The 15814-nt window shown below is 42.7% G+C and overlaps 1 protein-coding gene across 3 annotated transcripts in view; it reads left to right on the top strand.

Annotated features, from left to right (window-relative positions):
- Positions 1–15814, top strand: part of LOC124776340 (myosin-7B) — a 299944-nt gene that overhangs the window by 212618 nt on the left and 71512 nt on the right. The gene's annotated exons all lie outside the window — the stretch shown is intronic.

The raw sequence follows: 15814 nt of genomic DNA, 5'->3' as shown, positions 1-15814 counted from the left end.
TGCCAGTCTACGTTTTATATCCTCTCTATTTTGACCATCGTCAGTTATTCTGCTGCCCAAACAGTAAAACTCGTCTACTACTTTTAGTGACTCGATTGTTGATCTAATTCCCTCAGCATGGCCTGATCTAATTCGACTACACTCCTTTTCCTTCGTTTTCCTTTTTTTTTATATTCGTCTTGCATCCTCTTTCCATTCTGTTCAAATGATCTCGCAATTCCTTGCCATGTCTGACAGAATTACAATGTCATTAGCAAACCTTAGAGTTTTATTTCTGCTCCCTGAACTATAATTTCATTTATAATTTCGTCCGTAGTTTCCTTTACTTCTTGCTCACCACACAGATTGGATAATACTGGGGACGGTTACAACTCTTTATGACACCCTTCTCCACTAGTGCCTCCCTTTCATTTCCTTCGTTGGAGGTAGAGGGACAAAATACAGGGAGCGAATGGTTATCTACGTCTTGTGCAGACAAGTTATAGATAACCATTCACGCTGTGTATTTTACACCTATCACCTCCAGTAAACATGATCCAAAACTTACTCTAAATATGTAGATGCTATACAGCAGGTGTGCTTTTCTTCAGTCTGTTGATATTAGTCGTAGGGTCAGTAGCGCCTCGCGGGTTCTTACATTTCTTCGAAACCCAAATTGACCTTCCCTGTGGTCGACTTCTACCAGTCTTTCCAATCTTCTGCAAGTAATTCGTGTCAGTATTTTACAGCCATGACTGACACTTCTGCAATAGTCACATCTTCCACCACCTGCATTTTTTTGAATTTGCAATTATTATTCTTGAAGTCTGTAGGCATTTTGCCTGTTTCATGTATCTCACATAGCAGGACGACTACTTGTGTCATGGTATGTTTTCCCAATGATTTCTGTAATTCTGATGGAATGTCGTCTATTGCACCGCCTTGTTTAGACTTCGATGTTTCAGCGCTGTGTCAAATTCTTATCGTACTATCGTGTCTCCAATCTCATCTTCATCTACTTCCTCGCCTCTCTCAATAATATTGTCTTGAAGTTCGTTTCCGTTGTTTATTTTTTTCTATGTGCTCCTCCCAGCCTTCACTTCTTTACTTAGTGCTGGTTTCGCATAAGAGTTCATGGTACTCATACACCTGCCCTTCTTTTCATTCAGACGCGCCTGTCCTTTCCGTAGTCATGCACGTTCTACAGCTTCGAATTTCTGCTCTAGCCTTTACTGATTTGACATTTTCTTCTTTCCGTCGCTCTCATTTTTAAACGTCTGTATGCCCTTTTGTTTGCGTAATTTGCTGCATTTTAAAAATAGCCGGCCGAGGTGGACGAGCGGTTCTAGGCGCTACAGTCTGGAACCGCGCGACCGCTACGGTCGCAGGTTCGAATCCTGCCTCGGGCATGGACGTGTGTGATGTTCTAAGGTTAGTTAGGTTTAAGTAGTTCTAAGTTCTAGAGGACTGATGACCTCAGAAGTTAAGTCCCATTGTGCTCAGAGCCATTTGAACCATTCTTTTTCTTAATATTTTCTCTTTCGCAATTAAACTGCCCAAGGATACCCATTGCACCTAATCTTTTTGCCTGTTTTCCATCTGTTTCCTTCTCCACATCATCTCTCCAGGCCATCCGTTTGTGTCCTAGTGTTTTCCGTTGCTTCAATCTTTGTCTAACGCTCTGTTTGAAACTGTCCACTACCAACGGTTCTTTCAATTTATTCAGATCTCACATCTTTCAACTCTTTCATTTCTCCAAATCTTTTAGTTTTCAATTGCATTTCGTAACCAATAATTTATGGCTGGGGTTCCCACCTGCCCCTGGGAATGTTTTTATAGTTTAACAGCTATTTTCGAAATCTGAACTGCCATTATCTGGCCTATCTGAAACCGTCTGCTGTCTTCATATCTTTTATTGATATACAACCTTGTTTCACACATTTTAAAACAAGTGTTTGTACGCTCAGTGCAAAATTCTGCTATTTGCCTCTCTTACTCGGTTGTTTTCTGTATCACGAAGAGAAAACACTGTTCAAATGACACTCGACAGATTGTGACACAACGAGCTTGCCTGTTAAAGCGTGGCCCAGTGAACGGAGTGCCTGGCAATGAGGGCACTTCTGTCACCGTTCTGGGGGAGGTAGGAATTCAGGCACTCAGCGCAAATGGAAAATGGAGCAGAAACTATAACGTTTCACTTTCGGTGATACCCCTCTCACGGAGAAGCGATAGAAAGGTGTACGAAAAAAAGACGTCCTGGGAAGGTTTCGCCGAATAAACATTTTCCTCTATAGCGATGTGTGCGTTATTTGGAAAGTTCGTAGCCGGTTAAATGTCTGCCAGACTGGGACCTGAGCACAGTTCGTTGATCTATCCAAACTCGATATACAATCCGCCGTGTTGAGGTGACATTTATTTCTTGGCAAAATATTCATGAACATACAGGGTGATCATTTTAACTGGAGACATTGAAATATGTCGAAAACAACACATTGCATCAAAAGAGCTATAATTCCAATTTGCTTGTCTCGGAAGGAGGCATCCACCGATACCACACTTCGATCCGCCACCCCATCCTGTGCGTGGGTGGTGGGAGCAACTGTAAATTCTTCAATGGGAACCCTCTTTTTTATTGCAGATTGAGATTCTATGGCAAAATCTACATACGTTTTGTCTGAATCATTTTCTTCGTTTCACCACAGGTGGTGCTGTAATTGGAAGAATAGAAATGGGTACACAATGGTAATTTACAACATTTTACTCAATGGCCCTTGAATATCCAATGGCACGTGGGACATCACCTCCATGGTGTGAGGGTAGGAGAGCCCTGTATTTCATTGCTTCTAATTGTAAATCCCATTCGCAACGTTGTATTCCTCCCACATATCGAACAGGGGACTACTCAACGCGTCACTGTGGCCGTGTAGCGAAATATGAAGTCTCGTAACAGGCAGTGCACTGCGACCGAAGCTCATGTACCGTACAGACGTAGTACAGATGTTGGCTCTAAACATCCGGAGAACAGACGTGAAAGAGGATGATGAATATTGTAACCACAGAAAAAACAACTGAAATTATCCTGATTTACGGAGAATGTAGAAGAAATGCTGAGGCTGCTGTTTTCCAGAAAAATCTCGCTCTCGTTCGTTCTTTTACAACGTTGTGAGCTCCTTTATGTTTGATGGCAGCGCACAGACCAGCAAAAGGAAACGAAGCAAACGAGTTACTGGAGAATATAGTAAAATAGGTGTACTAGCGGCAGTGCACCACTCCGTACGGCCAAGCGCCTGGCAATTACACCGCAAATCCGGTTTGTCCGCAGGTAGTGTAATCACAATACTGCATCGTCATAAGTATCATCCATACCACGCGACAGCGCTTCGAGAACTTCACGTCGCCGACTGCCAACACTGGGTAGTGTCTTGTCAACGTGCACATTAACAAATGCAAACTACCCTCCACGTTCTTCGCCGAGGTACTATTTTCCGATGAGTCTACTTTTACATATCATGGTAGCGTTAACCGGGATAACATGTATTACTCGAGTGTAAACACACCCCATTGCTTGCGGTAAGTTGAGAAACAACGTCCTTGGTTGTTTAACGTATGGTGTGGCATTGTGGGGAACAAACTCACTGCCCTGTATTTATCGGCGGCACAGTGAAGGGAAGCAAATATCGAACGTCTTTGGAACAGGAACTACCGGTACTGCTGCAGGATGTTGCCGTGGACGTTCGACATAGTATGTTGTTTCAGCATGACGGTTGCGAAGCGCGTCACGCGATTGAAATACTGGAGGTATTAGGTCGTATTTACATTGGTCAGTGGATAGGCAAAGGGGGCCCTATTAATTGGTTCGCTATGTCGTCGTATTTGACGCCGCCGGATTTCTTTCTGTGGGGTATTTAAAAGAAAAGATGTACCGACAAGTGCCAACAGGCCGTCATTTGAAACGGAGATCACTAAGTTGGTGGTACTACTTTTGAACACTCTCTCTAATTGGAAGAGTAGAGTGGCGTTCGCCTGGAGCCTCGGTCACAGTGCGCGTCCAGTAGTCAGTCCCCTGTCCGACATGTCGGAGGAATACAATGTCGCAAATGGGGTTTCCAATGAGAATTTATGAAATTCTTGCCTGTCCTACCCTTGCAGAATGCAGAGAGGGGGCCATTGAGTAGCATGACATAAATTATGATTGCCTACCCATTTCCATTCATCCGATTGCAGCACCATCTGTGGCGAAACGAAGAAAATGCTTCAGACAAAACATGTAAATTTTGCCGTAGAATCGTAATCTGCAAAAAACTAAATAAATTAAAACAGGGTTCCCATTGAAGATTTCAAAGTTGTCCCCCGCCACCCACACACGAGGTGTGGTGGCGGGTCGAGTGTGGTATCATTGGATGTCCCCCTCCGAGACAGAGAAACTGGAATTATAAATTATAACCTTTTTTTTAATCCGATGAGTAGTTTTCGCGATATTTCAATGTCTTTAGTTAAAATGAACAATATAGAGCAACAGCAAACAAACACTTCATTCTCGCGCCACGGCCATGTTACGCTGCGTGCAAGCGGTCTTGGTTACAGATGGGCAAAGTCGTTCATCCTTGGGCGCTAGTTCACTGGTGATCGCTCTTTTTTGGGAACAGTTCATTTTTATTCATTCACCGTTCATTTTACTTGGTATGTCGTGCCTATGAAAAATTGAAAATTAGTAGTATAGGTGACTGAAGATGGAAGGTATTCCCCCCCCCCCCCTCTCGAGTACTGAGTTTTTATTCATAACAGAATTATCACACACTTGTAATTTTCGTGATTCTGCAAAACTTTTCGTTTAGCCAACTGATCGCAGTGAAAAGTGGCGCACGAAAAACCGGCCCCGAGTACAGACTGCATGCCAATTACGCACGATTTGATGACCGCTACGAGCAGACGAGATAAACATGTAATAATTAGGCAGTAAAGAAATAATAAGTAAGCTATGTGAGACCTTAACTTTTCCCGGCGAATTTAATGTTCAAATGATTACGGGTTTGCTGCCGGGTGACGTCGTCGACCACCGCCGATATTTCGGAAGGAGCACACCTTGCCATTCTCAAGTCACAACTGCAAGGATGAAGTAATGTGCAAGGGAATTTAATACCGTGGTTCACAGAGGAGAAACAAGGAAGATACCACATACAGAACAAGTAACCGCAAAGTCAACACACAACCAAAGATAACCAACATCAGAAATATCGATAGTGACTATTAGTCAACAGGTGAGGTAGCCCTAATTCTGTCCCTCTGTTTTTTGATGAGAGATAGAGCCGAATTCCAAGCAGAATTTAGTCAAAAACCACCATCTCTGTTTATAAGGTTGCTTGATAGTTTGATTTCAACAGCTTCCTTAATGACACTATCCCAATAGCTGGACGTGCAAGCCAGAATCTTCGTGTTGTATTCCATAGGATGACCGGTGTCAAGGCAATGTTCTGCAATAGCGGATTTGCTCGGCTGTTGTAAGCGAGCGTGACGCTTATGTTCAATACACCGGTCTTCCACAGTGCTCCTGCCGAAATATCGGCGGTGGTCGACAACGTCACCCGGCAGCAAACCCGTAAATTATTTGAACATTCAATTCGCCGGGAAAAGTTAAGGTCTCACATTGTTTACCTCTACGGAGAGGAAATGTATCGTTGCTTGCGGAGGTTAGATAAACTTCGCAGCAGTAGAGTTAAGCTGGAATGTGCATTATCGTTTTTATTGAAGTGTCGAAATCATAGTGTGGTTCCAACGTTTGCTAAGGTTGTGCATCATATTAATTCTCCTGCCGCCAATCGCATCAAGCAACGTGCTGGTTTAGCTCTTGTTCGTGAAAGGACCCACTATACTCGCCATCAATTAGATTTTGTTTCTAAGGAATTATTTCAGCTTCATTTAATGATGGCGTCTAATGTTTCTGAATTTTCTTGGAAGTTAGGTGGACGGTGCCTCTTGGACTGGGAATTACAATAATTTTAATTCTCGACGTTCTGTGATCAATCTCACGGAGAAATCGTTTGACGACGCAGCTTTGTCTGTGCTGGGGAAAGGTTTGAATTTCACACCGTCGCCTAAGAGTTTATCAGTCGTTGATTTTGTTAGTTCTATTGAACAGGCTATTCATAAACCACCTTCCGAGGCTGCGGAAGAGGTTAGGAGGGAAGCTTGTCGTGTGTTGACTGGGGCTTGTCCACCCAAGTGTAACATTACAGCAGCTGAGGCGGTTGCTTTACGTTCACTCAGAATTTCAGTTTACCACAGCTGTTTCCTTTTTTATCTTCTCAATTGAGCACCCATATTCTCACAAATACTGTACAAATATTTTTCGGAAACAACAGGTACCTTAGTCATACAACACAAAGACTTTCACCGAAAAACCTTCCGATCATAAGCTGAGAGCAACGTGAACAAAATTCTAAAAATGCTAATCCCACTCTGACGCACTTGCCGTATAAAATTGTGTATACGAGTGTATTATACATTCAGGTTCCAGAATCTTCTAGAACCGAAAATAAATTTCACATTAAGGTGGCTTTCATTATTTGTCGGTTTTGATTTATAAATTGTCTTCTGAAAATAATTATTTATGTAAAGATTGGTTCAAATGGTTCAAATGGCACTGAGCACTATGGGACATAACTGCTGTGGTCATCAGTCCCCTAGAACTTAGAACTACTTAAATCTAACTAACCTAAGGACATAACACACATCCATGCCCGAGGCAGGATTCGAACCCGCGACCGTAGCGGTCGCGCGGTTCCTGACTGCAGCGCCTAGAACCACTCGGCCACTTCGGCCGGCCTATGTAAAGATTTATAGACCGAATGGTTAATAACAAACGTATTAAAAATAGAAGCTTCCTCTCATTTCATTATATCAGTTTCGTTATCGATGGCAAAATTAACGAAATTATAAATGGAAACAGATATTTTGTTTAAAGTTAACACTGAAAATTACAAATTATTGTAGTTAAGATAGACTTCTTTTCATATTATATACTTTTAGAATTGTATCTACTAATTTTCATGGTGTGATATCAAAATACAAGTGGCAAATATATTTACGGTAAAGTTGTGTTTGACAGAAAAGTTTATAACCGTACATAGATGAGAAATAAATAATTCACGTAATAAAGTCAACTCAAGTCTGGCTAAAATTCAGATGGTATCGAACAGTTCATTACTTGAGTAGACGTTGCGAGGGGAGGGGGGAGGTGGGGGGTAGAGTCACTATAATGCCGAAGGGTGACCCTGGGCAGCGTGGTGGTACACCATCACTTTAATGCCCCAAAATATTTTTACGCTGTTATGAAACACGAGAAGTAGCTACAAGTTGTAACTGTTTGTTTTCTTTCTACACTTACTTTCTTGAAAATTGCAGCATCCTGAAAGAATGACCTGTAGGACAATGTATTAGTATTAAGCGATTAAAATGGAAACAGTGAAGCAGCAGTCTCCAGTGACCGAAAAGATCATTGTTGCGCCAAGATGGGCACGTATTGAGTAGCCAGACGAAGTGGAAATGTGAAAGTTAATGGAAATCTAGATCGTCGGCGCGAAATCATCTTCATGTGAGTCCGAACAAGTAGAAGAAGTGGCCACTGGGAAATGGGTCTGTGATACTCCAATATTTGGACTCGTCCAGGGAATGTGTAAGTGGAACCAGTTGTTACAAGACGGTCGGGCTTAGCTGTTGCGGATATTGGAGCGCGCAAATTTGATTTCAGCCTAGGATGGCCGTCTCCTTGCCCAAGTGACCGTATAATGGATGGTGCTGGTATGGAGTCTGCGCAGGGTGCAGTTTTGACTAGAGGTACACACAGCTTTACGGTGGTTGCGGTTACCTAAGGTTTATATTTGACTAGACTAATGTGACCTTTACAAATACACTGACACTTTTTTTCAGGAGCATGACGAACCGTACAAAAATAAATGGTGGCCTTGATAACGACACCACGTTCGTATTACTGCGCTGTCCTGCTGTGAATCGCTAAGAAAATGTTCACAGCCTCGCTCAAACTTTGAAAAGCACTTTCTTAGATTGTTTCCCTACAAAGAGCTGTCAACAAGAAGAGGCTCCATTGTTCTAAATCAGTTGCTGCATGAAAATAATCATCTTTTTCTGGTAAATTAATGCACTGCTATTCTCTGCGAACCAGAGTAAGAATTATAGGATCTGCTGAACGGAGTGGACATTCTACTGAGTACAGAACATAGACTGAGAGTAAACTAAAAAAAGGTGAATGAATTGAGGAGTAGCGAGAATGGAATTAGTGACGAACTTCTCATTAAAATTACTGACATCTTATTAGAAGAAGTGAAGAAAGTTGTCTGCATTATGGACAAGGCAAGGAGGATATGACAAGCAGTCTACCATTAGCAAAGAGGGCATTCCTGTCTAAAAGAAGTCTACTAGCTTCAAACATAGACGTAAATTTGTATGTACATCTGGGTCACAGATTTGTATGGAATTGAAATGGTTCAAAATGGTTCTGAGCACTATGGGACTCAACTGCTGAGGTCATTAGTCCCCTAGAACTTAGAACTAGTTAAACCTAACTAACCTAAGGACATCACAAACATCCATGCCCGAGGCAGGATTCGAACCTGCGACCGTAGCGCCTTTAACCGCACGGCCACTTCGGCCGGCTGGAATTGAATAATGGGCTGTGAGAAAGCCGGAAAATAAAAACAATCGAAGCGTCTGAGATGTAGTAGCAACAGAGGAATACTGAAATTTAAGTGGACTGACATGATGAGTGTGAGGAGGTTCTCCGCCGATTTGAGGACGAAAGGGATGTGTCGCAAACATTAATAGAAGGGACAAGATGATAGGACATGTGTTAAGACGTTAATAAATAACCTCCATGGAACTAGACGGAGACGTAGGGAGCAAAGATTGTAAGGCAAGACAGAGATTGGCAATACAGTACATAGAACATATAACTGAATGGACTGAATGTAAGTGCTAAAATGAAATGAAGAGATTGGCGCAGGATAGAAAATCATGGTAGACCGCATCAAATCACAGTGATGACATATCCCTCACCCTCCCAAAATTTTTTATTTGCTTGCATCATGTCCCAGTAGCGTAAAGTTTAAACAATATAGTAAGGAATATTCGCTTCCCGAATGAGAGCGTCGCTCCAAAGCACGGGAAATATTCACTCATACTTAGTGGTAGTTATAATAACAAAGGCAGCCCTTTCTAACGAGTCAATGACTGCGATTTTCTACATCTCCATCTATATTTACATCTACATCTACATCAACATAATATATATTACATACTCCGCAAGCCACCGTACGGTGCGTGGCGTACCCTGTAGCACTACTAGTCATTTCCTTTCCTGTTCCACTCGCAAATAGAGCGAGGGAAAAACGACTATCTATATGCCTCCGTATGAGCCCTAATTTCTTGTATCTTATCCTCGTGGTCCTTACGCTCAATATGTTGGCGGCAGCAGAATCGTTCGGCATTCAGCTTCAAATGCTGTTTCTTTAAATTTTCTCAATAGTGTTTCTCGAGAAGAACGTCGCCTTCCCCCCTCTCTCCCCCCCTCCCCCCCTCCCCCAGGGATTCCCATATGAGTGCCCGAAGTATCTCCGCAACACTTACGTGTTGTTCGAATCTACGGGTAACAAATCTAGCAGCCCGCCTCTGAATTGATTCGTTGTCTTCCTTCAATCCAACCTGATACAGATCCAAACACTAGAGCAGTACTCAATAACAGGTCGCACCCGCGCCGTATATGCAGTCTCCTTTACAGGTGAACCACTCTCCTAAAATTCTCCCAATAAACCGAAGACGACAATTCTTCTTCCCGATCACAGTTGTCACATGCTCGTTCCATCCCATATCGCTTTGCAACGTTACGCCCAGATATATAAACGACGTGACTGTGTCGAGCAGGACACAAGTAATACTGTAACCGAACATATAGGTTTGATCTTCCTACTCATCCGCATCAACTCACATTTTTCCAACGGGAACAATAATGTGATTTTAAGAACATGAACTGTAGAGGACCCTTTCAGATATTAAAATATTTCGCATAGAAAAAGAGACTTGTCCTGAAAGAACCTCCTGTTACGCATTGGGTAGGGTAGACACAAATTATCCTGAAATACCCGATTTTCAACGCTGTTGTTGTTGTGATCTTCTATGTGAAGCCTCTTTGTATCCGAATAACTATTGAACCTGCTTATTGTTTCCATTCCTTCGACTCCCTCTGCAGTTTTACCGCCGGCCGAAGTGGTCGTGCGGTTAAAGGCGCTGCAGTCTGGAACCGCAAGACCGCTACGGTCGCAGGTTCGAATCCTGCCTCGGGCATGGATGTTTGTGATGTCCTTAGGTTAGTTAGGTTTAACTAGTTCTAAGTTCTAGGGCGACTAATGACCTCAGCAGTTGAGTCCCATAGTGCTCAGAGCCATTTGAACCATTTTGCAGTTTTACCGTCACACACTTCCCTCCATTAGCAAATTGACGATTCCTTCATACCTCAGTATGTCTCCTCTTAATCACTTCTTTTAATCAAGTTGCATCATTATTTTTTCTCCAGCTTAACTCAGTTCATTCTCATTAGTTACTCGATCTATCCACCTAATCTTCAGCATTCTTTTGCAGCACCACATTTCAAAAGTTCCTAATCTCTTCTTTTCTGAACTGCTTATTGTGTAACTTTCACTACTGTACGAGGCTACACTCCAAACAAATACCTTCAGAAAAGACTTCCTAACTCCTAGATTTGTATTCTTAACAACTTCGTCATTTTCAGAATTGCTTTCCTTGCCAGAGACATACTGAATTTAACATCCTCTCTTCTTTGAAAATCGTAACTTATTTTGTAAAATTCATCTACTACGTTTAGTGTCTCATTTTTCAATCTAAGTCCCTCAGCATCACTGTTTTTCTTCGAACGCATCCCATTAGTCTTGTTTTACTTTTATTGATGTTCAACTTATAACCTCTTCGAGACACTGAACATTCCGTTCAATTGCTCCTCCAGGTCCTTTGCCGTCTCTGACAGAATTGCAGCGTCATCGGGAAATCTCAAAGTTTCACTTCTTCCCTCTGAACGTTAATTCTCTTTTTATATTTTTTATTGATCTTATTTATTGCTTGCTCAGTATACAGATTGAATAACATCGCGCTGGCCTTAGTGGCCGAGCGGTTTTAGGCCCTTCAGTCTGTAACAGCGCGACCGCTACGGTCGCAGGTTCGAATCCTGCTTCGGCCATGGATGTGTGTGATGCCCTTAGGTTAGTTAGGTTTAAGTAGTTCTAAGTTCTAGAGGACTGATGACCTCAGATCTCATAGTGCCTAGAGCCAATAACATCGCGGACAGGCTACGACCCTGTCTCACTCCCTTCTCAACCATTGCTTCCTTTTCGTGTCCTTCGACTATTATTGCTGTCTTGATTTCTGCCAAGTCCTAAACAACCTTTCGCTTCTTGTACTTTATCCCAGCTACCTTCATAAATTTAGTGTATTCCGGTCAACAATGTCAACAGCTTTCTCTAGATCAACAAATGCTGTAAACATAGGTTTGCATTTCTTTAACCTATCTTCTAATTCGCCGAGTTAGTTTTGCTTGAAGTCTTCCTATGTTTCTGGAACCCAAATTAATCTTCCCCGCGGTCGGTCTCTACCAGTTTTCTATAGATAATGGGTGTCAGTATTTTCCAATATTAACATATTAAACTGATATTTGAGTAACATTCTCACCTATCAGCAGCTGCCTTCTTTGGAACTGGAGTTATTACTTTCTTTTTGATATCTGAGGGTGTCTCGCGTGTTTCACACGTGTTGCACATCAGATGGAACAATTTTGTTGTTGCTAGCTCTCCCAAGGATCTCGATAATTCTGATGGAATGTCATGTACTCCAAGGCCCTTGTTTCGACTTTTGTCTTTGAGTGTCTTGTCAAATTCTTCCCGCACTATTATATCTCCCAGCTTATCTTCATTTACTTCCTCTTCCCTTTCTACGACATTGCCTTCAGTCCCTTTGTATTGTCCTTGATACATTCTCTTTCCCTCTGTCATTATAACACACAAAATGTTATTTGTGGTGTCACCGTCAGACACCACACTTGCTAGGTGGTAGCCTTTAAATCGGCCGCGGTCCATTAGTATACGCCGGACCCGCGTGTCGCCACTGTCAGTAATTGCAGACCGACCGCCACCACACGGCAGGTCTAGAGAGACGTCCTGGCACTCGCCCCAGTTGTACAGCTGACGTTCATAGCAATGGTTCACTGACAAATACGCTCTCATTTGCCGAGACGATAGTTAGCATAGCCTTCAGCTACATTTGCTACGACCTAGCAAGGCGCCGTATTCAATTGATAATTAATTTTATGAAGCATGTACCGTAACGAGAGATGTTCTACAACTGTGGATTAAAGTTAAGTATTACATCATCTACGTACTTTATTTACAATTCTCAAGATATTGTCCTGTTCCAGACCTCACGCCAGTCAGCGTGTAATTAAACGCGTGCATTTCGGCCTCCTCTAGAAAACAGTGTTGGCTCTTCTGCCAACACTACATTATTAGAGTGGGACGAATAATGTTGACACCCGCTCCGCTATAGTAAAAGCATTGTAACAGATTATTTGAGAGTAATATTAGTGAGTTGTTTATTTTTGAACACCGGAACGAAAATAATGTTCCACAACCTATGGAACGCTTGAGTCGCAGCCTTCTCTAATCGTGAGCCGAGCGCGAAACACCGCCCCACGCGGAAACGCTTCGTAGAGTCGCGAACACCCGGGAGAGTCATCAGGCTAACGATCGCCGGCAGCACTTTGCGTCCAATTGGGACGGTCGCCGGTAATTAGAAACGGCTGCAGCCGCCGCTGTACCTCCAGCGTTGCGCCATTAGGCACCGAACTGCCCACGGCGCAGCAGCTTCGTGCCTGGCAGGTAAATTACGACAAATTGCGGACACATCGCTAAAGAGGGAAGAATGAACAGTTTATGATTAAACTAAAGCTAATTGCTATTACTCGTACTTCGGAACAAGTTCTTTTTCTGCCCAGTCTAAGTAGAATGTTCCCAACTACTATCGACTGATCAGCATCAGATATAAATTTATTCTTAAATATAATGTTTCTTTCATCTTGTTCTGGTAGGTAGCAGAAGAAGTATTATGAAGCAGAGATGGAATAAAGTGGGCGACTTAATTTCTGTTTCCAGTACGTGAAAATGGATAAAGGAAACAAATTTCCAGAAGGAGTCTACGACCATTGTGGTTATTTTGTAAATGAAACCGTCTAGATCGCTTCATATATTACTTTATTTATAACGTCGTTCAGCTACTGCAATCGCCAGATTAAAACGTAGAACTTTTGAAACATCCTTCAGTGTGAAATCTAACTGTCGTCTTCATTTTAATTAATCACTCAAACCAAAAGTGCGAACTACTGGGTGTTCCGTTTGAGGTGTCAGAAAAGTATAATGCTATATTTATTAAATTAATGTTCGTAGGTGGCATACGTTAGTACGTTCAGCAACAAGGCGCTCATGTTAAATGTGTCTTCGGGCATGCGAAGTTTTCGTGTGTAGTGGGGACCGAGACAGCTCTCAGACGTCGTTACAATGTTATCGGCCCATTCCTTTTTGCGGAGGAGACTGTTCGTGTCGTCACTTACCTTGATATGATCGAGCAGTATGTGGTCCAATAATTACAAGATGGGGTACTAGGCACCATTGTCAACAGGACGGCGCTGCACCACATTGGGGTGTCATAGCGCCGGAACGATTAAACCAGATACTCAACTATCGTTGGCGCAGCCGTGTTGGATCTATCCCATGGCCTCCTAATAGCCCCGACCTAACGCCTACAGATTTTTTGGGTGAGCATATGTCAAGTCAACCATGTTTGTGCAAAAACCACAGAATCAAGTCGACCTACGGAGGCAGATTACAGCTGCCTTTCAGCAAATCACTCCAAAAAAAGCTGAGGGACCACATGGCGCAACATAGACGCGACGTATGATACATACCGCATTCTCAATCGCGGACACGTTGAGTGCTAATTGGCTGTGACACAAACGGCAGACTCTCCTACACGCGTATATACCGTTAAAAAGCAATGAATTTGCATAATTTCTTGTATACAGTGTTTTACTTTCCTAACGTCACCAACAGATCACCCCGTGTTTGTAACTGGTTACAGTTGCTTTTGCGGTAAGCCCTAGCAAAGACGCATCTGACTATGGTTTATGTGGCGACGAGAGTTAATCTTCGCAAGCACAAAGGAAAACAGTGGTGAGAGTTCTGATAATGTGCTGACAAGGGCAACAGTTGAACGATCTTGCTTTGAGGTAGGTCAGAACAGCACAGGCAACATGAAGTCTCGAGTTATCTTGTAGAAAGGTAACGTCACAGCGACTTCAAAGATAATGCGCAGCCACCAGCCTTAACACGTCATAAATGTAGCATCTACTGTCCAAACTACAGGCTATGCGAACCGGGGGTGATCGTGTTGTACACGCAGTGGCACCCCATACCATCACACCAGCTCATGGGCCTGTAAGACGATCACGAATTCAATTTGGCAACTTTCATTCTCCTCAGAGCCTCCACACAAGGATGCGCCTAACATGACTATGTATGCAGAACCGTCTGAAAAGACGACGTGGCGCCACTCCTGTGTCCTGCGTTGTTGGGTTTATAACTGTCCATACATTACTCTCTCCTGCCACGTCAAGGGAACCGCAACTATGGTCGGCGCGCTACCAGCCCAGACGTCGCCACACTGTCGGTATTGAAATCATTCTTGCTGAAAAAAAAACTTCATTGACTCAGGTATGTGGCGTGCCTGTACGACATTTCACAGCCGAGCGAACAGTATTCTGTCCTCCTGGGCGCTAGTAACGCGGTGCCATATAACTCTTGCATGGCGTTGAGTCTGATCCTCCTGTGACAAACGAGGGATTCCGGCCAAAGTGAGAAGCAGTTTTCACAGACGCGGGTCATGATCCTGCCGTTCTCAAATTCTGACAGGTGCAACTAGAAATTTCTTATACGAGGTATAACACCGTCTTCTCACAAGCAAAGTACATTCAAATGTTAAACTTTCCTTACGTACAGAATTTGGATGGTATTATTCCTTCCTTCTTCGAGCAGTTGTTCTGAAAGGCCAATCATTGCCATATCCATCCACGTCATACACTTCATCTTAGTTTAACGTTTCATGCCTGCTGTCTTTACGAAGTTACAATTTTACCGTACGGCAATATTACCAACTGAGTTACAGTATCTTAATTTACGTCATTTTCAAACGCTTAGAGTGCATACCTGTCAACAAGCGCAAAAGTATAGAAACTATCAGTTACTGTTAAAAATAAGCAGAAACAAATTTTAGAACAGTCAGTGAGGCATAGTTATGTCTTTCTAAAAAGTATTTCACCTGAGAATTTAGTAGTAGAGAAGTTAGTTCAAATATTGTATTTAAACAGTGATGTAGGTCGATTGACGGAATAGTGGCTGTTGATACCAACATGACAGTTCCCAGTTATTACGCTCTCTCTTAAGCTAGATGTTTTTTTATTAATTTATTGAGTATACCAAAATACTCATTTCTTGGTCGGTTCTGGCGCCGAAAAGTCCCAAATGTTAGTACTGCTGTCCTAAAGATGTTCCGCTTTTGTGCTTCTTTTGCCTGTACGTCTATTTCCTCTAGAGCTATTTTGAAGTTCATGTAGGCATCAGGGTAATCTTTTTATTGGATTCGAGTCGAAGATGCTGCAGATGCGTTTCGTTGATTTGGAGTCATTCAGTCTTATGTTATTGTGATATTTTAG

This window comes from Schistocerca piceifrons, chromosome 2 (assembly GCF_021461385.2).
Source record: "Schistocerca piceifrons isolate TAMUIC-IGC-003096 chromosome 2, iqSchPice1.1, whole genome shotgun sequence".
NCBI lineage: Eukaryota > Metazoa > Arthropoda > Insecta > Orthoptera > Acrididae > Schistocerca > Schistocerca piceifrons.
This window is presented reverse-complemented; position numbering and strand designations above follow the sequence as displayed.